This window comes from Gopherus flavomarginatus, chromosome 16 (genome assembly GCF_025201925.1).
Source record: "Gopherus flavomarginatus isolate rGopFla2 chromosome 16, rGopFla2.mat.asm, whole genome shotgun sequence".
NCBI classification, from domain to species: Eukaryota; Metazoa; Chordata; order Testudines; family Testudinidae; genus Gopherus; species Gopherus flavomarginatus.
In genome coordinates, this window is record NC_066632.1 from 6,357,233 (window position 1) to 6,382,622 (window position 25,390).

The window sequence follows — 25,390 nt, forward strand, 5'->3', positions numbered from 1 at the left end:
CAAATGTCATTTCAATCCCAGCTGAGTACACTTCAGTCATTCCTCAGCCCCATTCCTTCACCCTCTTGCCTTAGCTTAGGCCATTGTGCCACTCTGTGGGCATTTCATGTCGCTCCTCAGTTTCACATACAGACACAATTTCCTTTGCTGTTCACCGAACAGCAAAACCTTTCTGTGTCTCTAGTCTGAGCCAGGGCATTCAATTCCATTGAAACCTTCTCTTCTGCAATGGCAACGGTCAGACAGAGGGGACGTGGCCACCTTCAGCCCTGAGAGGGAGATATTCACTCTCCTCTTTCTTCAAGCTGCTGTTGTTATTTCATAAAACATGTACCATGGAATAAAAAGCTGAGTTTACTCCAGAGTGAGGAAAGAAAGGAGCCACCAATTCCCCGAAAAATCTCTGTGCCCCAGAGAGAACCTGGCTCTGCTATTCGAATCACTGATGTGCTTCAGCTACAATGGGGAAAGTATCTGCTCTCATGGGGGTACAGCTAAGTCGCAGAGTGTTTGACTGCAGATCAAGTGGTCCTTGCTTCAAATTCAAGTGCCTTCTAAGAAGCCTCTTATTTTACTTTTATTTTTGAAAAAAGGGAAAACATTTTGATTTCCATTCTCTAGTATGTTCAGGGGCTCCACTATACGGGGATGCTTGAAATGAATGTAAACACTCAACATTTCACTGTCCAAATGCATAAAAACCTAGCAAACCTGCCCATCAGCTGAAATCTGTTCCAGTTCTCTAAGTGTCTAGTTTATGTTTTCATCCATTAAACAAAGGGATCATATGAATGTACATTTGCAGATCCCTCTTCTCCAGGGCTGTGCTGTGCAGAAGAACAAGAGCCACGTCCAGTTGGGGTTCAGGAGTCTGACGAGCAAAGGCAACTTGGTGCGGGCTAAAGTCACCAGCACTTTGGTTCCTTCACATTCAACCAGCAGCTGGGCCCCCAGGACAAGGCATGAGAAGAAGACAGTGGCTGTGAGCAGGAAAATAGCCACCGAGAAGCTGGCTAAAGCTGTCAGATCCTCAGGAAGGTCACTGTGCCCATGTCTAGAATGAACTGACTGCTGTGGGGACCAAAAAGGCAGAGAAAAGCCCTCAAAAGTTCTAAGCTGCCAAGCCCCAGAAGGTGATCAAAATCCTACCTAAACTCAAGACAGGATAAGGCTAATGTCATCTCCAAAGCCAGGGCTAAGCACTAAGAAAGAAGTGGAGAGATTTCCATTGGGATGACTCCTGCTCCCCTAATGGCTCTGTTATGAATCACCATGGACCACCTGAAGAGATCAAAATCCTGCAGGACAAAAAGCCTCATGGACAGCATAATGAAGTGGTGGCAGTGAGGGGAAGTGTTTCTCTTCCAGAGGGGAAGTGCTGCGTTTTGTGTAACACCTGCCAGGTGAGTGATGCACTGACAGGGCAGCTGCCCATAGCTCCCACAGGAGCTCATTCTCTTCAATCTGCTTCTGCTGTTATTTCAGAGCCAGCACTCGTGTGAGTGTGTCCCTGTCACTTCACCAGCTGTAGAACAGGCTCTGTCTGCATCCCAGCTCTGATTAATCCCACTTTTTAATGTATTCCTGCTGTGATGCTTTCCCGGTTCTCTGCCTCATTCTAACATTCCGGTCAGAGACTGAATATGGGGAGGAATGGACTAATTTGTGTGACATTCGGTAAGTTGCCATAATATGTGATTGAAACCTCTGCTGGAGATGGGCAGGAGCCTATTACCCACATAAAATAGCTAAGCTTTACCAAACTACCTGCTACACATTCCAACCTTCCTGTATACACACAATAGAAATTGTAGCTCTGAGAAATGGCAACTTTCCTTTAACATAGATCATTGTTTTCTGTACTTCCAGAGGCACTGAAATAGAAGCACATTACCTTTAAACAGCTGCTATTTCATGATCAGCAGCAGAGCCTCTTTCAATTTACCACCCATAGAGCTGATTGTGTCTAACTGCAGTGTTAGCCAGACCATTCAGTAACATTATCGCTCTGTTTACAAAGCCTTTGGTTAGTGACGAATCATGAGACTTATCCCTTCCTGCTGTAATTCCACTGACTCCAGTGTTCTCTTTCCCCATTTCTGGTTCCAAGAAAATAAACAAATTAAAACAACCTTCAGAACTAACATGCTGTGGGAAAGTGGAAATGTTGATAGCTCATATAATTCACTTTCTTCTGTGTCTTGTGTGTGTGTGTCTGCTTTGTGTGTGTGACCCGTGGGGCTTTTTGTTTGCTCCTGGCAGATTCAACCATGTCAGATTTGTCTGTGGGGAGGAGCCAGAGAAAACACACACCCTGGCCTTCCAGGTTGGGGTTAGACAAAGGAATAAAAACCCTGTCCCATAAAAAACAAAAAATGTTACAGAAACAGTGGTAGGAACAGTACTAGAGAAACTGGTAAATAATCACAGTGCCCAGACTTGAAGTAATCGGAAATACAGAATTCAAAAAGCAAAACTCAGGGGAGATTTAGGGTTTATTCTCTGAGCTTAGCCATGTACTATAGCACAGGGAGCACTTTTGAAAGCCTCCCATCCCACAACTGGGGAAAGGAAAAGGATTCTTAGGTTCTAGCACTGATTGAAGGAGAATAGCGATGGGGAATAAGGGACTCCCTCTGACTTACCCTAACTACATCTGTTGTTACAATGGGTGAAATGACTTTTTTCCCTATCCCTGGCCTGTTCCTGCTCTTTGTTATAGTTCAATATATTTTAAGTGTGGAAAATGATAATAAAAATATCTGCTCTCCAGCACAACCTGAAGCAACATCAGAGCAACTGGGAATGAAACAATTTGTTCCCCAAGGGAGAACTTGATGACTAGCAATCGCTTTGAAATGGGGGAACAGTATAACTGTGATGCTCAGGGTTTGTTTAGACTAGGAGAAGTGATGGAGTTTAGGTCAGGTCAAGGGGAAAACTAATGCCAATCACTGCACCTGGGCTGCATCTGCACTACAACTTTTACATTAAGATCACTAACTTGAGCAGCCAACGACATATACAGTCCTAGTGGATGGAAGGCAGAAGTAGTTTTTGCCTCAGTGTGTTGGTGTCACAAAAGCATAATCCTAAGTAACTTGGAAAAGTGGAAGGCAATAAGGATATAAAGTCTCCCTGTTTTAGGCCTCTGGTGAGCAAAAGTCCTTCCATGTTTAAACTCTAATTGACCTAACAGGCCAATAAATAGAAAAGGCCAGGTGCAACATCCGTTATCAGTTGCCATACAGCTCAAACTAGTATAAGGCAGAACTAACGAGGCCTGCATACTTTTGGCCGAGGGAGAGGAGATAACAATTCACAAAGAAGAAAGGACAAGGTCGTAATTCAAAGGAGCGGACCTAACAAGCGAGACTTGTAGTCGCCAGCTTTGATTAACTGTTTAGTGTAACTGCTTAATGTAACTGCTACAAGGAGGAGGGAGGGAAAAGGGAAGGGCTTAGTTAAAAGTAAAGTATAAAAAAGGTAACCTGTTTGTATTGTGTGTGCTGGATCTGAGGCGTGCTGTGTCTCCCAGCACCGCTTTGAGATCTCAAATAAACTTTGCTCGCTTCTCCACCCTGGTGTGTTTATTGGCGCTAAGCACTCCAGGCACCGACCACTGTTGCTTGCCTCAGGTACCCTCTGTGCCTGCAACAAGTGTCCCTTGTTGGGATCAAACCTCTCTCCCTCACCTGGAGCTGATGAACATTCCTGGCAGGAGGGACACACATTCCTATGACTCAAAAAGAAAGGAATTGATAGAAAAGATCATAAGACTGAGTCCAAAGATGGATGAGCTGCAAAAGGCAGAAGAAGGCAACTTATCTAATGGAGCTGAGAGACCACAGTGAAGATGGTACAAAAATCACTATGTGGGAATTAGCAAATGCGATTTTTTTTAAAGATATTTTGGCCAAGCCTAGTCACGGGATTTATTACAATTCTATCTCATGTGGATTTTCTGATGTCTAATGAAGCTTGAGCGCTGATTGAAGCTTTTCCTGCACTCAGAGCATGTGTGGGGGCCTTTCTCCTGTGTTGATTCTATGATGTAAGATGAGGCCTGAATGACTGAAGTACCATTTCTCACACACAGAGCATCCATAGGGTTTGTCACTCATGTGGATTTTTCTATGTCTGATAAGGTTTGAGCGCCAATTGCAGCTTTTCCCGCACTCAGCGCCTGTGCAGGGCTTCTCTCCTGTGTGGATTCTCTGATGTGTGATAAGGTTTGAGCGCCAATTGCAGCTTTCCCCACACGCGGCGCGTGTGCAGGGCTTCTCTCCTGTGTGGATCTACAACGTGTGTTCAGGGTAAAGTTCCGACTAAAGATTTTCCTGCACTCTGAGCATGTGTGGGGCGCTTCTCCTGGATGGATTCGCTGATGTGAGCAGGGCTGGTGCAACCATTTAGGCAAACTAGGCGGTTGCCTAGGGCGCTGAGATTTGAGGGCGTCAAAAAGCGCCCCCACATTTTTTTTAAATGGTTGAGCAGTCGCTACTGCTGGGACAAGAGAGGGAGTCTGAGCTGTCGGCGGCAGCTGGCAGTCCAGGGTGTCCTCTGGGTCAGGGTACCTCCGTGGCAGCCAGCAGCCCAGGGTGTCCCCCAGGTCAGGGCACCTCCATGGCAGCCGGCAACCCAGGGTGTCCCCCGGGTCAGGGCACCTCCGTGGCAGTCAGCAGCCCAGGGTGTCCCCCAGGTCAGGGCACCTCCATGGCAGCCGGCAACCCAGGGTGTCCCCCGGGTCAGGGCACCTCCGTGGCAGCCAGCAGCCCAGGGTGTCCCCCAGGTCAGGGCGCCACCCTGGCAGCTGGCAACCCAGGGGCGGGAGTCCCCTGGCCCAGGGAAACCCCGGGCTGCCAGCTGCCGCTGCGGCAGACGGCAGTCCAGGGTGTCTGGAGGGGGTGACAGGCAGCTCCCGTGGAGCTGCCGCAGTCATTCCTGCGGACAGTCAGCTGCTTGCGCGGCTCCAGTTGACCTCCCGCAGGCACCACTGCGGCAGCTCTACTGGAGCCGCGGGACCAGTGCGCGGGGCAGCGAAATTGCCGTCCGCCTAGGGCGCTCAAAACCCTAGCACTGGTCCTGGATGTGAGATGAGGGCTGAACTATCAGTGAAGCATTTCCCACACTCAGAGCATTCATAAGGTTTCTCACCTGTGTGGATTCTCTGATGTCTGAAAAGGGCAGAGCTCTGACTAAAGCTTTTCCCACACTCATGGCATGTGTAGCGTGTCTCTTCCAAGTTGATTCTGTCGCTTGTTACAAGGTCTGAGAGGATACTAAACTTTCCCTCTGGCCTCTCCTGAGTCTCACAGGCTTTTGTATTTTCTGAGAGTGTACAACTCCCGGAAACATTCCCTTTGGATCTTCCTGATAAAGTTCCATGTGGTTCTCCTTGCTCAGCATCTTTCTGATGGGATTTCTCCTCCTCATTCTGACTCACCATCCCATCACCTGAAGGGAGACAGAGAGAATCCAGACATAGATCACTATCTGCACCAGAAAGAAAGAAAATCTCAGAGAGAGGAATGGACAAAGAGATAACAATCCAAAATATGTGTGGGAGAGATCGAACCTATCAGGAGCTGATTTTCCCCAAAACCTTCCCCAGAGGAGAGAAGAAGGGATCAGTTATTGTCTGCATCTTATAAGAACACTCAGGGGAAAGTGAGATCGGGGAGCGACCTGCTGCCAGTTGTCAGTCAGAATAGGAGGGAAGCCATGAGTCACATCTGCCATAATGATTCCACACCTGCAGGGAACAATCCTGAACTTGGAGAGCTTACAGGGTCTTTATAGGGCATCTCCAATGTTTCCTGCATTCCCACACAGTTGTTGAGTTGGTTTAACCAAGTCCTCACCTGGGAAGGCAGCTCTTGGAAGCACTTCTTTCTAGAGCCCTGGAGGTCTGGGACCTACAGCTCTTCCCCTCATTCAAGCTGTAAGATCACATCAGGTTTGGAAACTGGAAACCCTGCTGCAGGCAAAGAAAATGAGGGAGGTCAGTGGAATTTGTGGGATACTTGTCACAAAGAATAGTCCATGATTTTAACCCCCAGCTCATTTTTAAGCAGTAACACCCAAGGCCAGCTTCCTTGGCTCAAAGTAGCCAGAGAGTTATTATGGTTATAAATCATATTCATTACCTTAGTGCCTAAGGACTCCCTAACAGTGGGTCCCCATTGTGCTAGGCAAAGTACAAACAGAGAATAGTAGATGGCCCATGACCTGAAGAATTTACAATCTAAATACACAAGACAGATACAGAATGCGAGAAGGGATAGAACCCACTGATAGAATAGAGATATTCAGGCCTGCCTGTAAAGCCTATAGTTTAAGAACTTAGGTGCATTTTTATCACTTAGCTACTTACAGGAATATGAAAACAAAGAATCAAAATCACTGTCTGTATTTGTAAGGGCCTTCTCTTACTGTGACAGTCTGAGGCCTTGTTCTTAGGCTAAGGCCTTTGGCTAAGCAGCAGGTTCAGCCATAAGCTGGGAAGCGAAGGGTCACATCCTCACATCCCAAACCAGTCACACTGAAATAAGGTGCTATTGGGCGGTTAGGAAGATGATCCTATCCTGATAGTGCCCATCACCACCAGATAAAGAAACAGATCTTAAGATGGTTAAAGAAAACTTAGTTGGATAGCAGCCTGTTTGGCAAGAAATCACTTCTCAATGCTTGTGGTTGTGAAACCCTCATTTTTGTATTGTTTTATCTTTATGGCCACCACTTTTACAATGTTAATCAGTCTGGTTCTCTAACTGTTTTTGTCTGCTGCATAATAATTTTGCTAGGTGTAAGTTAATTAGAATAGTGGGATACAGTTGGTTAGAGAATTATGTTTCAATGTGTTAGGATTAGTTAGTTAAATTTCAGTACAATGATTGGTTAAGCAAAAGCATAGCTGAGAATATTACTATATAAACTGAGTCAAACAGGAGAGGGAACAGGGAATGGGGACACAGGGTAAATGCTCTGCGGCATCAGAGCTGGTAAGGAGGACATGGGGGAAATGCTCTGTGGTGTTAGGGTAAGGGGGACATGCTTCCAAAGACCTCAGGCCCCTTGAATCCTCTGGGCAGCCCTGGGTGACAGTCATTCCCTTGTCTCTGTCGGGTATTCCATTGATGTAGGTTACTCCCAGCCAGTCTTTAATGACCCATTCATATCACCCCATGACAGCGAGGTGACAAAACACTTCATGTCTCCTGCCCTTTATAATCATAACAATACCAATCACATCAGGAAATTGAGGTGTGTATTGGCGTCATACAAGCATCACCAAAAGTCCCACGTCTATCTCAGACACACTGCTCACAGCCCCTGGAGAGAAAGCAAAGCACAGGAACTGGACGTTAGTCCAGCAAAGACAGTGGAGGACAAGCTGCAATCCTCACACACTGGTCAAAAAGGAGAGGCATATGGGTCCCTACCCACAGAGAGGGGCTGGCAAGAGACCTGATACCTGAGGGGCCATTTCTTGAGCAGACCATGGAGGCAGGTCAAAGGTTTGGCTACCCCTGAACTGTGACATTGCAAAAAGATATTTTGGGGCATTAGGACATCTAGTGACTCAGGCGTAATGGGAGGGAGAATTAAACTCCCCCAATGTGAGGAGAAGGCTGGGGAATTAAATGCTAAAGTCCAGGTGCAACAGCTTCTAATTCTTCCGGAAAAGGAGAATGTAAGAAACAAGAACTGGGTCATTCAACCTCAGGAGGGATGGGCTCAAAGATCCAAGGAGCCTGGAGGGAAGACAGCTTGTGGCTGCTGCAGATGGGGTGAGGGGGGACGAGACTCTCTCCAAACTCTCACTTTTCTTGACCCCAACCTGATTTTATGATCTATGACCTAGTCTCACGTCTTGTGGGCAATTTTATACTCGCTAGAGGTAAGATGTCACAATCAGAGTATTGCTTATTAGCTTGGAACATGCGTGGAGGGGCAAGGAGGTGAACATAAAGAAATGGGTTATTAAGGGCAAGTCGACACTACAGCCGGGATTGACTCTCTGAGATTGATCTAGCCATGGTTGATTTAGCGATACGGTTTAGTAAACATAGCCTTCTTCTCATTACTCGAGGGGCACCACCTCCCGGCACCTCGGGAGCTTCTGTTCCCTCCTCGTCTCTCATTATCTCATCCCTCCCTGCTGCCCGCTAGTGTATTGGAGATAAGGAAAAAAAGGGGGGCAAGGAAACTTGTCAAAACTTGGATGATGAATAAAGATATAAAGTTATTACTGCTCAGGTTCTTTAGAGCTTCTAATAACCCAGGAGACAGGACTCCTTACCCAGCAAGACCACTGTCTCATAGTTCTCCTGCATGACTTCCCTGTAGAGGGCTCTCTGAACAGGGTCCAGCAGAGCCCATTCCTCCATGGTGAAATACACAGCCACCTCCTCAAAAGTCACTGGCCCCTGAAAGAGCAAGGGTCCAACTCTCAGTATCTGCTGCCCCACTCACAACCCCACTATTCACAGACCAGCAGCACCAGGTAAATGGAAGCTCTGTGAGGCACATGTTAACAGAGTCCCACCCCACTTTGCCTAGAGCAGCCAGGAGGCATCAGAGAGGGGAAAGAGAGAACCTTTGTGTCTCCCAGCTGACAGATGGAAGCAGGGTCATCACATTTATCACATAGCTACTAGCCAGAGCTTAATACAGGAGATGAGGCTGTCTCTGGACCCTGCTGGTGTCTCCCTGGTAGGAAATCCAACACTCTCCAAATAAAATATATGGAAGAAAGGGGAAGTCAATAGTAAAGAATCTAAGTTAGAAGGTCAGAATTGTAGAAAGTTGGCCAAGGAAGCTATCAGAAAGCAATGATCAACCAATGACAATAAGAAGGAAGTTTTTAAAAGTACAAAATTAATCCTAACAATGGTAGTGGTAAATTACTAGATGGAAATGGCAGAATTATCAACAATCATGCAGAAGAGGTAAAAGTGTTCAATAAATATTTCTCTCCTGAATTTGGAGAAAAACAGATGATGTAACTCATATCACAAGATGTTGACGCTGACAGTCTTTCCATTCCAAAAGTAACTCCCGGGGACGTTAAACAGCAGCTATTAAAGTTAGATATGTTTAAATCAGATAATTAGAGTTCTGAAAGACCTGCTGGAGGAGCCTGGTGGACTGTTCATGTTGGTTTTAATTAGGACTTGGAACACTTGGGAAATTCCAGAAGACTGGAATAAAGCTAATGCTGTGTCAATATTTAAAAAGCATAAAAGAGATGACACAGCTAATTACAAGTCTGTCAATCTGAAATCAACACTGGGCAAGAGAATGGAGCAGCCGATACTGGATTTCATTAATAAAGAATTAAAGGAGGGTAATGTAATCAGTACCCATTAAAAAAGTGTAGACACAATAGATCCAGGGCCAGTGCAAGGAAGTTTCAAGCCCTAGGCGAAACTTCCACCTTGCGCTCCCCCCAGCCCTGCAGCAGTTCCTCGCCCTGAAGTGTGCCCCCCACCCTCGCGGCTGCTCCCCACCCCTTGGCCCGAGGAGCCCTGCGTTACCTCCCCACCCCAGCTCACCTCTGCTCTGTGTCCTCCCCGAGCACGCTGCCCTGCTCTATTTCTCCTCCCAGGCTTGCGGTGCCAAACAGCTGATTGGCGCCGCAAGCCTGGGAGGCAGGAAAAGTGAAGCAGCAACTGCACAGTGGAACCCCTGGGCTGCTCGTGGCACGCTGACCCAGGCATGGGTGGCAAGTTTGTAGAAATTTTGGTGGTGCCCAGAACCTGCCCCCCCAAACTCCACCCCCACTTGTCTAAGGCTCTGGGAGAGGTTTGGGGGGGAGCTTTGGGGTGCAGGTCCTAGGCTGGGGATTAGGGTCAGGAGGGGTGCAGGCTTTGGGATGGAGTTTGGGTGCTGGGTGCAGGCTCCGGGCTGGGTCAAGAGGTGGGTGTGCAGGAGGCGGTGAGGGGTGCAGGCTTTGGGATGGAGTTTGGGTGCTGGGTGCAGGCTCTGGGCTGGGGCAGGAGGTGGGTGTGCAGCATGGGGTGAGGGGTGTAGGCTTTGGGATGGAGTTTGGGTGCAGGCTGGGAGTGGGGGTGCAGGAAAGGGTGAGGGGTGCAGGCTCTGGGAGGGAGTTTGGGGATAGGAGGGAGTGCAGGGGGATGAGGGTTGGGGCTGAGGATGAGGGATCATGATGCAGGACGGAGTTCAGGGCTAGGGCAGAGGGCTGGGGTGTGGGATGAGGGCTGTGGGGCTGAGGATGAGGGGTTCATGATGTGGGGGTGCTCAGGGCTGGGGAAGAGCACTAGGGTGCAGGAGGATGAGGGTTGGGGCTGAGGAGGAGGGGTTCATGCTGCAGGGGGCTCAGGACTGGGGAAGAGCATTAGGGTGCAGGAGGATGAGGATTGGGGCTGAGGAGGAGGGGTTCATGATGCGGGGGGCTCAGGGCTGGGGAAGAGTGTTAGGGTGCAGGAGGATGAGGGTTGGGGCTGAGGATGAGGGGTTCATGATGTGGGGGGAGCTGAGGAAGAGGATTAGGGTGCAGGGGGATGAGGATTGAGGCTGAGGATGAAGGATTCATGATGTGAGGGGCGGCTCAGGGCTGAGGTAGAGGATTAGGGTGTGGGGGCTGAGGGGTGATGGAGAGACTCAGGGCGAGGCCAGAAGCACAGGGTAAGGGCAGCCTGCCCTGCCAGTAGGAGATTGGGGGCACTAGGACCCTGGGGCAGCGGACAGCAGTTCTGCTGGAAGCCGCTCTACTCCAGCAACAGAAGCAGGCAGGGGAGAGACGCTGCGCTGCTTTCTGTCAGGCAGGGACCTGGCAGAGCGGGGGCAGAGGAGACCCGCGGGGGCCAGGGCTCGATCCAGGCAGGGCCGGGGGAGAGACTCAGCTCCAAATATTGCAGGAGCAGGGCCCCCAGCCCTGAATATTGCTGGTGCTCGAGCACCGCAAGCATATAGAACCTGCCACCTATAAACCCTGGGCTGCTGGCTGCCGCAGCGGTGCCCTGACCCAGGGGACACCCTGGGTTGCCCGCTGCCAATGCCCCCGGCAGCTCAGAGTCCCTCTCGATCCCAGCAGCAGCGGCTGCTCAACCACTTAAAAAATTGGGGGGGCACTGCTTTTTGGCGCCCCCAAATCTTGGCGCCCTAGGCAACAGCCTAGTCCACCTAAATGGTTGCACCGGCCCTGAATAGATCCTATCAAACTAACTGGATATCCTTATTGGATGAGATCAAACATTTACTTGCAGCTAATAGTACTGATGTAATATACGTAGGCATAGGAGTTGGTTCAGCACAATATTTTGACTAGAAAGGTACAAAATAAACACGGCATACGTTAAATAGATTAAAAACTGTGATAGTTAACGGGGAACCATGGTCGAGTGGGTTTCTTTCTAGGAGGTTCCCACAGGGATTGGTTCTTGGCCCTGTGCTATTTAACATTCTTATTCATGACCTAGAAGAGAGTATAAAATCATCACTGATAAAGTTTGCAGTTGCCACAAAAATTGGGGTTGATGGTAACTACTGAAATGTCAGTAGATTCAGGCTCCAGAATTGGGAGTCTGGGAAGTTTTCCCAACCCTGGCTAGAGGGTTATTTCCTGTTCCACAAAGAGGGGAAGTTCCATTCCCAACATCTCACACTACAGCCCATATTCAGCATAGTGGCAGGATTATAATATGATTAGGACATGAGGCATTTTGTACAAGATGAGTCATGTGCAGCGTCACTGGAAAAGTTATGATTTGCCGAATATGATTATCCTACCTATATGCATGGATCATGTTTGTATCTGAAGTTATGGATATTGACTCTGTATCTTTGGGTATGTCTATACTACGGGATTATTCTGATTTCACATAAAACTGTTTTGTAAAACAGATTGTATAAAGTCGAATGCACGCGGCCACACTAAGCACAATAATTCGGCGGTGTGCATCCATGTAACCGAGGCTAGTGTCAATTTCTGGAGCATTGCACTGTGGGTAGCTATCCCATAGCTATCCCATAGTTCCTGCAGTCTCCCCTGCCCCTTGGAATTCTGGGTTGAGATCCCAGTGCCTGATGGGGCTGTCGGAGAAAAACTCAGTTCTCGCTTTTTTGTTTGGATGCAGCAGAGTCAGATACTTTATTCTGTTTAGCAGCTACAACAGGGAGAGAGTGCACTAGGACATAGGGTCTCCCCTTCCTAGACAGGTCTCTCAAGAGGTAAACAATTACAACAAGCATTTATACTTTTGTTACAGACAATAATAAGCAACAGCTGCATTTTGTTTATACATAGGTCATCCTGATATCTTCTTTTTCTCATTTCTGAGAGACGCCAGTCTATCTACACATAATCTACACAAAGTCAAAACAACTTCTCACACAGTTCTTTTCTGCTCCCCTCACACAATCCTCGCTTCTACAAATCTCGCGTTATTAGGGTTACAGTTAGCCCAACTCTGGCTAACAGAGACTGTCATGCATTACGTTCCCCTACAAATCCCTGTCAGTTCTTTCTGTACTTCCACACTCCCCCCTTTTGTACTCCTAGTACAACAGACACTTTCAAATCTCTATTTGCATTGAGCCATGGATTTCTGATTCTACATCAGATGTTTCAACCTTAGGGGTTTTCATTGGATATAATGCCAATGCATGATTAGCATGGACTGTAGTAAGTGAAGGCCCTGATAAAGGCCCAGTCTGAGGCCTGAGGCCTGAACTAAAATAATGGCCAAGACTTTGCTAACATAAAGCAAAGTGAAGCTGTGAGCCAGAGGCAGGCCCTGCTCACAGAAGCTGGCAAGGAAAGGGCTGATGCTGGAAGAAGATACGTACCTAAAAGGTACTGGACACCAGATATCAGAACATTTGCATACTTGTACACTCCTCACAGATAACAACGGACAGACTGACCCATCCCAATGACAGGGGCAAAAGGGTAAAATGATGGATAGAGTTGTTTTCTTCAAACCAACATGTACAAGGTGAGAGGCGGCACCTTACTACGTAGAGGGGTTGTACCTCAATACGTCAGGAGTGATGTGTAACTTGTTTGTACCTGTGTATAAGAATGCATCCTTGGGGAGATGTCTTTGTCCGGCAGAGGGGGCAGTGGAAGGTCCCACCACTGATTGAGCCGAGTCCACTGTCAAGAGGCACTTTCTCGTAGTATGCCCTGAATTAGGCTAAGAAACCTACAGGGAAGGGCAATTGTGTCCATAAGGCAATAAACCTGGCCGATGAGCCTTCGTACCTTACTAGACTCTGTGATTATTGGGAGTTCTTTCGGAGTCTGCTGTGTCAGCTATCTGCACAGAGCTGGGGCAGCACACAGAGGGAACACATGCACGCAGCCGAGTGATTCCAACAAGGAGAGAGCAGAGCACCACACTGGTAGCATCTGACAACACACCTCTGACAACATGGACATGAAAGGTATTATTATTATTTTACAACAACAACATAATCCTAAACTAACTAACAGCAATACAAGCAATAACATTCCCAAAGCAATAATATGATGGGGTTGTTGTACAGTTTTGGTCACAAAGCACAATATATCAGACTTAGTACATAAAGTAAACATTCTATAAGCTGTATGAAAGGCATTCTTTTCAGCTTGATATATATTTTGAAGCATGTAAATTTGCCCTTATATTTCAGAGATCCTTTGAACCGCTGGTAACAATGAAAGCAAATCTTGAAATCGATCAGGTACTAAGCTTGTCCAATTAAAGGGTATCTGGAAACTAAGGGCTACTTGCAAAATTCTATCTGCAGACCAACAAACAATATGATTGCCTGCAGTGGTAATGAGATTAAAATGTGTATCTTGCAATGTGGTGGTTCTAACATACACACAGCTATCATTAGCTTGAAAAAGTAGGTGTCCTGTCAGGATAGTTCTTTGTCCTCTACCCTCCCAGCAAACGTTATTATGCACATTGACAACTTTCCCTGGCTTCAGTTTATGGATACACTGAAGCTGTAGGGTTTCTAACAACCAAATGTCCATTGACTCCCTATTCCTATCCAAAATATCAGGTGTTATTCTAGGGGCACTGACTATAAATCAGTTAGGTATTCTAGGTGATCTAATTTCCCAGATGTCTCGGTGAATAATCCAGTCCCACATGCATCCTCCCCATGGACCCATCAGGATTTGGTATGTGGGAGCCCACATCCCCCTAACTGGTCCTTATGCTTGGAAGGAGCACTGTAAATGTCCACACTTCCACCCAGAAAGTGTCCAAGTATGTCTCCATGACCACAGATCAGATGGTACTCCTGATGTGTCTGTAAGGGCAGTGGGCCAAGGCTGGTACTCAAGATCACTCCAAATGGCCATCAGCTGGTCATTCAGGAAATCCTGAATTTCTAAACATACTAGATCCCACTGAAATGCCTTCCCAGCCTCAGTGATATTCAATACCATCTCTGTTAGTAACTTCTGGGTCATTGAACTAAAGGTGGAAATGACATGTAACTCACCAACTCCAGCCTGTACTTGGGTTAGCTGAGCTCCAGAAATAAGGCTAGTGGCCTTTTCTAGTTGGCCCAATTTCTCATCATGTTCTTGGCTTTTAAGAATATTCCAAATGACTGCTGCACTATTGGTCCCATCCCATAGGGATCTGATCAAGTCCCTCTTCTTCCAGAGGAAATAACCCAGGTCCTCTGTTGTGCTAATCTAATGGCAGCCCCTTGTGAGCAATTTGGGTATGTAGAGCTGATCGGGAAACTGGATAAGGGCAATGTAAATTTGACAGTCCCTAGTGTTGTTTTAATCACAGTCCATTGATATCCTAATACATCTCTGGTGTAGTACTATATCACATCTGTTCTTTAACTATTCTCAGGTACTTTCAAAAGGCACTAACATTAATAGCATAGGAGGGGGTGTATTGCAATAAGGTACAGGTTACATTATCAGTCACTGGAATGGTTTCAATACAGGTAAAATTTCCAGTGCCAGAACAAACTCTTTGGGTATTTGTTATTTAAAATCCAGTTAGGGAGAGCAAGACATGCTGAAGGATTTATCCCAAACACAGGGTGCAGCCTGTAGAATAAACTCCAAAATCCAATCAATACCACATTCCCAAGCATGGGTCCCACAAATTTCTTCCTGCCAGTGTATAATTCTTTGTTTCTTCACCAGGGTCAGTTCTTAATGTCCTTTCTAGTCAGGAATTCCTGGACTTTGGCAATGTCAGAGGAGTGAGTGTTCCTTCTTCTTCCTCGAAACAGTCATGGTTCAGCATCCTACAGGGGAGAGGTTACCAGCACATCACCCTGCCATGGTTTTGATTCTTCTAGAAAAATCCAAAGGCACAGTAGATCTGTCAGTGGACAAGGGAGAGGTTACTAGCACTTCACTTTGTCCCTTTTTCCTGCTGTCCAGAAGGCACAACAGAGCTAGAAGGAGGAATTGGCTAATCATCAGTAGGAGAATCCTCCTGAGGTAGAGGGGTCTTTTTGCAGTGAGAATCTGGGTCCAAGCAGTCAGTCTTTGGCACTTCACAGTGGTGTTGGTAGTCAGCAGGACTTAATAAGGGCCTTTCCAGCATGGAGCCAAAGCAGTCTTTCGTTGGTGGACCTTTACATAGATCCAGTCTCCTGGTTCCAAGGAGTGGCAGGGCTGCTAGAATCTTTAGGTAGCGCTTCTTTTCCTGCGAGAAAAGAAACCTAACACATTTCATTAATGTCTGGCAGTGTTTTGCAGATCTCATAGCTGTTTGGGCACATTCAAGCCCCCTGTTTCTTGGTTGTCAGCCAAGTCTTAGCTGTGTGCAGTGTCCTTGAATGGGGCCAGTCTTATCTTTAGCCTAAGCATGCTAGCTATTTTTTTTTCCAGTTAACTCATTCTGTTCTTTTTCCTTCTCCCCTTCTTGGCTTCTTTTAATCTACAAAGGAAACTTCCATTCTTCACTCATATACCTTTTTCCCAACAACAAACACATAAACATTGTCATGATCTAGTCCATTAGTCTTATTAGTCAATGTATTCCACATATACCCTTTCACTAAAATAACCTTATTACAGAGCTTTGTAGCAACAAGCCAGAACAAGCACACCCACTTTGAGGAGTTCACTCAATACAACCTATAGTCCAATAGCTACCCACCATCCCCAGCCCTCTGGTTAGAAATCCGAGGTAGCCAGAAGGATCCCATGTACAATATGGGGAGTGGGTTAACTTTTCATGTCCTTGCTTCCAAAGACTGTTGGGATGCAAATTTTAATAACAATTTTCCACTAAAAGATTTGGCCAATGAAGTTTCTTTTTCTTACTTACAGAAATGTATTAGACTTTAGTATATCACATTTTCCTGATTTATCCAAACACTTTGTATTCCAAGTTGAATAAAACAAGTATCTGCATTTAACCCTTCTGTTTGATTTTAAATTAGACTATCCTATGAAAATATTAAACACAACAATTTTGACCACGAGACAAACACCACAAAACAGAACATAGAACACAAAACATGATTCCTATTGTGCCAGTAAATGCGTGGTATGTTGAATGCTGTTCAACTGGCATCAGTTTTCTCTGATTATTTGAAAGACCAAACAAAAAACAAAAAAACAGATCTACCCCTTCTGGGCAGTCAATCATCACTTAAAATATACAAATACCCTTGTTGATTTCAGGCAAAACAGAGGAATTACCCCATATTTTCTTGTATTTGTTTCATAGGCAGCCCAGGTTTCAGTGGCTTCTACCTGATCAGTTAGATAATTTGCATTAATACAGATGCTTTCAGGCTTGTTTTTGGATCCAAAGCTATCCACAGCTTAAAGATTCTTACCTTAAAAGGGACATAATTAACTTTACCAGAATTTATTTACAAACATTTTAAAGACATCAGAAACTTTCCTCTTCAGCATTCCTTTCTGAACACCGGGTAAAGGCCATTTATTTAACATGTAATCCAAAGGGCTATCCTTAGAGGGTTTCCGTTGAGACCCACTCATCCCCTTTTCTGGCACTCAAATAGAGAATTAAACAGAAAGAAGAAGGGAATAATGGTCTAATCCAAAAAATCCAAGCCAGCAATCTCTGCTTATACTGACTGCTACAGGGGACGGAACAGAAGGATCTTAATACGACCTCAAGGCTTCCTCTCATGCTATGGCTTCCACCCTGAGGAATTATGAACAAGAAGCTCAGTTCCGCCCACACACCTAACACCCAAAGGTATAAGACAGAAATACAGTAACCAGGTAACCAGAATATAACCAGAACCCTATTATTTCCTTATCTTATTAGGGCTCACTTTTACTCATGCAGTCCTCAACACACAACACCAACAGTACCAAACAAAGCAAACATAAAATAACAAGGGTAAAACAAATAGATAGTGTGAATTCTGCAGGGCTCCCCCATTCCTAATTGCTCACCAAACTGTGACAAATTTTTGTTACCAATCTGTCCCTCGTGTCAGGTGATCAGGCTGACACTACAGGATCGTCGGGGAAGATAAAGAAAACACTCCATATAACTGAATTTTAAAGCTTCATTAATAAAATAATAGAACAACAACGGAGAGAGTCTTGGGAACGCTCCCACATCACTCAGGAAAAACCTTAATGCCCCAAGCCCTAAGCCACTTTCATATTCACACACGTACATCCAGACTGGCCACTTCTGTGTATAATGTTCAGAGAAGGGGGAGAGGTGGATGGGAGTTTATCCTGTATACAGCTTGTACAGAATTTCCAACATGCTTCCGCTCTTGGGAGGGCTGTTCTTTTATGCCCTGGAATCTCCTGCTGCGTCTCTTTCAGAGATTCCAGTCCAGGTCGGCTGCCTCTAGCTTCTTCCGTGTCACCAAGCCACACCGGCTCCGGGGTCACAAAGGCACACTGTTGGATCTCCCTGGACAGCTAAGCTTTGCAAATGTAATCTCAGTTCTGTAACTTGTAGTGCCTTTGGTTTGCCTCTGTCTATATTTTTTCACAGCCACCTGAAGCCGAAAGCAGTTTTTCTTCATACTTAGCATAGTCTGCATTGATTCTTGACCTTGAACGCAGAGCAACTTTCTCTTTATCCCTGGGCCAAGCTGAAGTTCAAATTAACCCGTTCCTTTCCTCAATAGACAAATTGCTCATGCTGTGTCAGGGCTTTTTGCTGATTAAAAGCTCCTCTTAGATGTATGATCTTATCTAGATTGAAGGTACCTTCTAGTGGGCATTGTTTAGATGGATTTTCACACGTGTAAAGATTTCAATTCTCTAAATACCTGCAGGTTGTTGGACCATAATGCATGTACATGTAATATGCTGGGTACCCTTAGGGGGTGAGGTGGAATGCTTAGACTGTCCCCCACCCATTTTCCAATCACAGACACACACACAGGGTGATGCCCTGTCCGCGCTAGTGGCACATAAACTAATGATCTCTCCCTACAGGGTACTCACACAGGAGAGGCTAACAAGGACGCCACGACCCTCCTACATCTCTCTTCAGCAAAGAGCGTCGGCTAGTATCAGGGAGACGGCGCTGCTTACTCTGATTGCATCCAGTGAAATGATCAGACTGTCAGTAGCCCACACGGAAAGGAAAGGGGAAGGGTAGGTGGGTTCACACACTCCTAGACCCAGGTAGCTTCCTCACCGGACGATGCCAGGACGAGTCAGCCCACTGTGGGTCGGACCTTCTAAGATCCTCCTGTTACTGGGCTTGCGTTAGAGTAGTCCTGGTCATGAGCTTTCGCTTCACAGAGTACTCTGGGCGTCTTCCGGTAACAGTCACTCACACTGGTGTGTGTGTGTGTACACACACACACACACACACACACACACACACACACACACACACACACACACACACACACCAAGGCCTTTATTTCCAAATACCATGATGTATCTGTACCTTATGTCCAGACCCAATACCATGAGGCAGTATGACAGCCCCTCTTGAGGCAGTAAAAACCCCTCAGCACCGGTGCATACCTAATGCATTTCTCTATGCATTACCTAATGCATTTCTCTATGCATTACCTTGTTGGCCAGCCAAGCAGTTCCCCAGTACTGCTATAAACTCACCTTGTTGGTGCCTTTCCCCAATACCACCTTGCATCTGAACTTGCTGCACAGTCAATAAGTTCAGATGGCGTGAGCCCAACAGGGACAGAAGGCCCCACGGATAGTCCTCCTCCGATATCCCAATAGAGATTTCAAAAGGTCTCATACCTCTCTTGTGGCGCCATGGAGTTCGAAGGGGAATGATCCGTAGCAGCTGTCTGTGTCTCAGTAGGCGTGCCATCCCGGATGAACCCCCTAATTGTTAGAGAAAAACTCAGTTCTTCTTCGAGTGATTGCTCATATCCATTCCAGGTAGGTGTACGCGCCGCGCGTGCACGTTTGCTGGAAACTTTTTACCCTAGCAACTCCAGTGGGCCGGCAGGTCGCCCCCTAGAGTGGCGCCACTATGGCACTAGATATATACCCCTGCCGGCCCGCTCGCTCCTCAGTTCCTTCTTACCGCCGTGTCGGTTGCTGGAACTGTGGAGTGCGGCTTGCTGTCCTCCACGTCCCTAGCTCTCCTGTACTTGTTCGTTGTCTTAGCTGTAAATAGTTCATAGATAAGTAGTAGATAGTTTGTTAATATAGTAGTTAATTAGAGTCTTGTATATAGTTGTTTAACATCGCTCGCGGGTGGGCCGTTGCCCTCCCCGGCACCCGGCACGGGGCCCATGCCTGGCTCGCCGCGCTTCAAGCAGTGCTCGGCATGCAAGAAGCCGATGCCTATGAGTGATCCCGACGAAGCGTGCCTTAAGTGCCTGGGGGAATCGCACATCAGCAAGAAGTGCTGCATTTGCAAGGCTTTTAAGCCTCGCACGAAGAAGGAGAGAGACCAAAGACTCCGCGCTCTCCTTATGGAAGCGGCTCTGTCTCCGGCGCCGGCGGCGCAGTCAGCCAGTTCTACTCCGACACCGGACCGCGCTGGCACCGGCAAGACTCCCCAGCACCGACCATCTCTGGCACCGGGAGCAGACTCACGTCCCTCGGCGTCTGCAACACCATCCAGGCAGGCCCGAGTGGAGCGCCCGGCACCTACCCTGGCCGCGGCACCGCCTGCAGGGCTGCTGTCGACTCCGGGCCCGGAAGGTCCGTCGAGTACAGCCCCTCCTAGCTTCCCCTTAAGATCAGGGGTCGAGCTATGGGTACCATCTACGCCGGAGACCTTTGCCTCGGCTAGGGACTTGATCGCAATGACGGAGCCATCGCAGCCTCAGTGTCATAAACAGATAGCTAAGGGTTAATGTCTCTTTCACCTGAAGCACCTGACCAGAGGACCAATCAGGAAACCGGATTTTTTCAACTCTGGGTGGAGGGAGTTTTGTGTCTGAGTCTTTTGTCTGTCTGCCTGCTTTCTCTGAGCTTTGGAGAAGCAGTTTCTACTTTCTAGTCTTCTGTTTCTAAGTGTAAGGACAAAGAGATCAGATAGTAAGTTATATGGTTTCTTTTCTTTGGTATTTGCATGAATATAAGTGCTGGAGTGCTTTGATTTGTATTCTTTTGAATAAGGCTGTTTATTCAATATTCTTTTAAGCAATTGACCCTGTATTGTATCATCTTAATACAGAGAGACCATTTGTATGTATTTTTCTTTCTTTTTATATAAAGCTTTCTTTTAAGACCTGTTGGAGTTTTTCTTTACTTCAGGGAAATTGAGTCTGTACTCACCAGGGAATTGGTGGGAGGAAGAAATCAGGGGAGATCTGTGTGTTGGATTTGTTAGCCTGATTTTGCATTCCCTCTGGGTGAAGAGGAAAGTACTTTTTGTTCCAGGATTGGGAACGGAGAGGGGGAGTCACTCTGTGTAGTTTCACAGAGCTTGTGTCTGTGTATCTCTCCAGGAGCACCTGGAGGGGGGAAGGGAAAAAGGATTATTTCCCTTTGTTGTGAGACTCAAGGGATTTGGGTCTTGGGGTCCCCAGGGAAGGTTTTTCAGAGGGACCAGAGTGCCCCAAAACACTCTAATTTTTTGGGTGGTGGCAGCAAGTACCAGGTCCAAGCTGGTAACTAAGCTTGGAGGTTTTCATGCTAACCCCCATATTTTGGACGCTAAGGTCCAAATCTGGGACTAAGGTTATGATATCAGCCAGCACCCCTGGGACGGGTAACCTCCAGGGGTAAACCGATGCTTCGAGCGCTGTCTCCCGAGTCCCGGCATCGATCACCCCGGAGGCGTGAACGCTTGTGCTAGGGTGCCGCTCGGAGTCCCGGCACCGTTCTCCCAGGCGGTACCGGTCGTACTCGCGGCTCTGATCGCCATCTGCATGGTCCTGGTCGGGCTCGTCTCACCGCCGGCACCAAGACTCCAGGAGCTGTTCACCTCGGTGTTCGGCTCCTCGGTCGACCTCCCGGCACCGAACCAGTGGTAGGTCCCCATCCCGGTCGACTTCCCGGCACCGCGTCGGTGGCAGGTCCCGGTCTTCGCTGCCGTCCCGGCACCGCGCTCATCGAAGGTCGTGGTCCCGCTCCCGGCACCGACATCGCTCCCAATCCGGATCCCGGCACCGGTCATCACGCCATTCCCGATCCCGATCCTGGCACCGATGTGGGTCGCGGCACCGAGCCTCGGCACCAAGGGGAGCGTCGGTCTCGGCACACAGAGTCGCATACCAATCAGGCTCTGCGCCTCCGTGGCCTTCTAGGGAGCCATCGGTCTCTTCACAGACTTACAGCGCCTATGCCATGGGCCAGGACAGACACTCGGCCCTGTTCCAGGACCCTCCACCACAAGAGCGAGGGCCTCAACAGTGGGGGTTTTGGACCCCATGGGCGTATTCCCAAGCCCAGGTTCCGCAACACATTACCCCCCGCCCTACGGGGGAACGCAGACCACCAGAGGCGACGGTATCTAGACCCCCTCACTCCCCGGAAGCAGACGGCAGGTCCAGTCACCGGGACCCAGAGCTCCCTCCAGAGACGGAGGTGCAGCCCCACATGGAACTCCCCGTGGACACTTTGTTGCCGGGGGTTTCCTCGTCCTCTTCCCCGGATGAGGCAGTGGCAGGTACCTCGTCCTCCAGTCCTCCCCCGCTGGATCTTAGGGAACACCAAGACCTCCTCCGCTGGGTGGCACAGAACCTGGACTTGCAAGTGGAGGAGGTGTCTGAAATCGAGGACCCGGTGGTGAGCATCCTTTCCGCCGATGCGCCCACCAGAGTGGCCCTGCCCTTTATAAAGACAATCCAGGCCAACGCCACTAACATCTGGCAGTCACCGGCCTCCAACCCTCTGACCGCTCGAGGGGTCGAACGAAAGTACATGGCCCCCTCGAAGGGCTATGAATACCTATACGTTCACCCGACACCCTGCTCGTTGGTGGTCCAGTCGGTGAACGACAGGGAGCACCACGGGCAAGAGGCACCAGCGCCCAAGTCGAAGGAGGCGAGATGCATGGACCTCCTGGGCCACAAGGTCTATTCGGCGGGGACGCTACAGCTCCGGGTCTCAAACCAGCAGGCCCTCCTCAGCCGCTACTCCTTCAACTCGTGGGTAGTGGCGGGGAAGTTCGCGGAGCTCTTGCCCCAGGACGCCCGCCAGGAGTTTTCCACCATCCTGGACGAGCGCAAGAAAGTAGCAAGAACATCGCTACAGGCGTCCCTTGATGCTGCCGACTCGGCCGCTCGGACCCTGGCCTCGGGGCTCACGATGCGCCGAATTTCTTGGCTGCCGGTCTCTGGCCTTCCACCGGAGCTCCAGCACACAATCCAGGACCTCCCCTTTGAAGGCCAGGGCCTGTTTTCTGATAAAACAGACCCTAGACTAAAAGACCTCAAGGACAACAGGGTCATAATACGGTCGCTGGGAATGCATACGCCTGCGACACAGCGCAGGCCATTCCGGCAGCAGAACCAGCAGCAGCAGCGGTGGCCGTACCCTCAGTTCCACCCGCGGCAGGACCTCTCTAGGCGCCGCGGCAGGAACAACCGCCGCAGGCAGTCCGGTAGCCAAAAGAGGCAGAACCAAGGCTCCGCCAAGGCCCCTCCAGGGCCTAAGCCTTCATTTTGAAGGTGCGCCCGAGGGCGCAGTACCAGTTTCTCCTCCGGATCCCTCCCCGCAGTTTTCCAACCGCCTTTCTTTTTTCCTCCCGGCGTGGACCCGAATAACGTCGGACCGTTGGGTCTTGCGTATGGTGCAGGCCGATTATTGCCTGCAGTTTTCTTTGCCCCCCCCTTCCCACCCACCATCCCCGTCCCTCTTCAGGAACCCCTCTCATGAGCAATTCCTCTGTCAGGAGGTGCACGCGCTCCTTGTCAAGGGAGCCATAGAGGCAGTTCCAGAAAACAAGAAGGGCAAGGGGTTTTATTCCCGCTACTTTCTAATCCCCAAATCCAAGGGCGTCTTCAGGCCCATCCTCGACCTGCGGGAACTCAACAAGTATATCATGAAGTTGAAGTTCTGCATGGTATCCCTTGGAACCATCATCCCATCCCTGGATCCCGGAGACTGGTACGCCGCCCTCGACATGCAGGACGCTTACTTTCACATCTCCATTGCCCCCCAACACAGACGTTTCCTCTGATTTGTGGTCGACCGCCAACATTATCAATTTGCGGTCCTTCCGTTTGGCCTCTCTGCTGCCCCGAGGGTGTTTACAAAATGCATAGCAGTCGTCGTCGCACACCTTCGATGTTGCCGCATTCACGTCTTCCCCTACCTGGACGACTGGCTGATCCGAGGCACATCGGAGCTGCAGGTCCGCGACCATGTCGACAGGATCAGCACCCTCTTTGCTGCCTTGGGCCTCGTCATCAATGTGGACAAGTCTACTCTGCTCCCCACGCAGCGGATGGAGTTCATCGGGGCCGTTCTGGACTCTACCCTGGCCAGGGCCTTGCTACCCTTGCCCAGGTTCCAGTCGCTGTCGGCCATCATTCTACGCTTGCAGGCGGCCCCGCTGACCTCTCTACGAACATGTCTGGCCCTTCTAGGCCACATGGCAGCCTGTACGTTCGTAACGGCATATGCCTGACTCCGCATGAGGCCTCTCCAATCATGGCTCATTGAGCAGTATCGGCCGGCCAGACATTCGTTGGACACAGTAGTCACCGTTCCTCAGAGGGTGCTGGCCTCCCTTCGCTGGTGGCTGGACCACTCCGTAGTCTGTGCGGGGCTCCCGTTCCATCCGCCCCAACCCTCGGCATCCCTGACCACGGACACCTCAGATCTGGGCTGGGGGGCACACTGCGGCACCCAGAGAACTCAGGGCTTGTGGACATCTCAAGAGATCAACCTCCATATCAACCTCCATATCGAGAGTTGAGAGCGGTCTGCCTTGCTTGTCAAGCGTTTGTCCATCTCCTTCAAGGTCGTTGTGTTGTGGTGTTCACCGACAACACGACGACCATGTTTTACATCAACAAGCAGGGCAGCACCAGGTCCTCTCCTCTGTGTCTCGAGGCAATGTGCCTTGGGAGTTTTGCATAGCCCATTCGGTTCACCTTTCCACCTCCTATCTACCGGGAGTGCGGAACACCCTAGCGGATCGGCTGAGCAGATCCTTCCGTTCGCACGAGTGGTCCCTCCGTCCGGACGTCGCCCTCTCACTCTTCCAGAGGTGGGGTCGTCCCCGTATGGACTTCTTCGCGTCCAGGCAGAACAGGAAGTGTCGAGCATTCTGCTCCTTCCAGGGTCGGGAACCAGGGTCTCTAGCAGATGCATTCCTGATCCCATGGACAGCCCACCTGTGTTACGCATTCCCTCCCGTTCCGCTGATACACAGGGTTCTCCTCAAGGTGCGCAGAGACAGAGCCCAGGTGATTCTGATAGCTCCAGCATGGGCCAGACAGCATTGGTACCCCATGTTGCTGGACCTCTCAGTAGCCAACCCAGTTACCCTGCCCCTACATCAGGACCTGATCACCCAGGACCACGGCAGGCTCTGTCACCCGGACCTTCCATCTCTACACCTTACGGCATGGCTCCTGCGTGGTTGACAGGCTCCGAGTTGCACTGTTCCACCCCGGTTCGGGAGGTTCTCATGGGCAGTAGAAAGCCTTCCACCAGGGCGACTTACTCAGCTAAGTGGAAGCGTTTCTCCTGCTGGTGTTCAGAGAAAGCTCTTCGCCCTATGGAGACTCCCGTCACCACTATTTTAGACTACATCTGGTCCCTCAAGACCCAGGGTCTGGCGTTGTCGTCCCTCCGGGTCCACCTAGCGGCCATCTCCACGTTTCATCCTGGAATGGACGGATGTTCTGTCTTCTCCCACCCTATGGTGGCGAGATTCCTGAAGGGACTGGAGCGGCTCTATCCACAAATCCGCCCTCCTGCCCCTTCATGGGACCTCAACCTGGTCCTAACTGGGCTCATGGGCCCTCCATTTGAGCCATTAGATACTTGCTCCCTGCTCTACCTCTCGTGGAAGACCGCCTTCCTAGT

At 49.1% G+C, this 25,390-nt stretch overlaps 2 long non-coding RNA genes across 4 annotated transcripts; both read right to left on the reverse strand.

The window, feature by feature from the left end:
- Positions 1-2,477: 2,477 nt before the first annotated feature.
- LOC127035301 (uncharacterized) lies at positions 2,478-19,245 on the reverse strand. Of its 3 annotated transcripts, none has more exons than XR_007769642.1 (4): positions 19,184-19,245; positions 5,865-5,980; positions 5,158-5,496; positions 2,478-3,736 (listed from the first exon to the last, which is right to left on the reverse strand). It is a non-coding gene; the product is annotated as an uncharacterized LOC127035301 (long non-coding RNA). The 3 variants fall into 3 exon arrangements; XR_007769643.1 differs by lacking the exon at positions 19,184-19,245 and adding an exon at positions 18,606-18,647; XR_007769641.1 differs by lacking the exon at positions 19,184-19,245 and adding an exon at positions 8,306-8,455.
- LOC127035305 (uncharacterized) lies at positions 13,407-18,532 on the reverse strand. The gene is made up of 2 exons (XR_007769647.1): positions 18,410-18,532; positions 13,407-15,653 (listed from the first exon to the last, which is right to left on the reverse strand). It is a non-coding gene; the product is annotated as an uncharacterized LOC127035305 (long non-coding RNA).
- Positions 19,246-25,390: the final 6,145 nt, after the last annotated feature.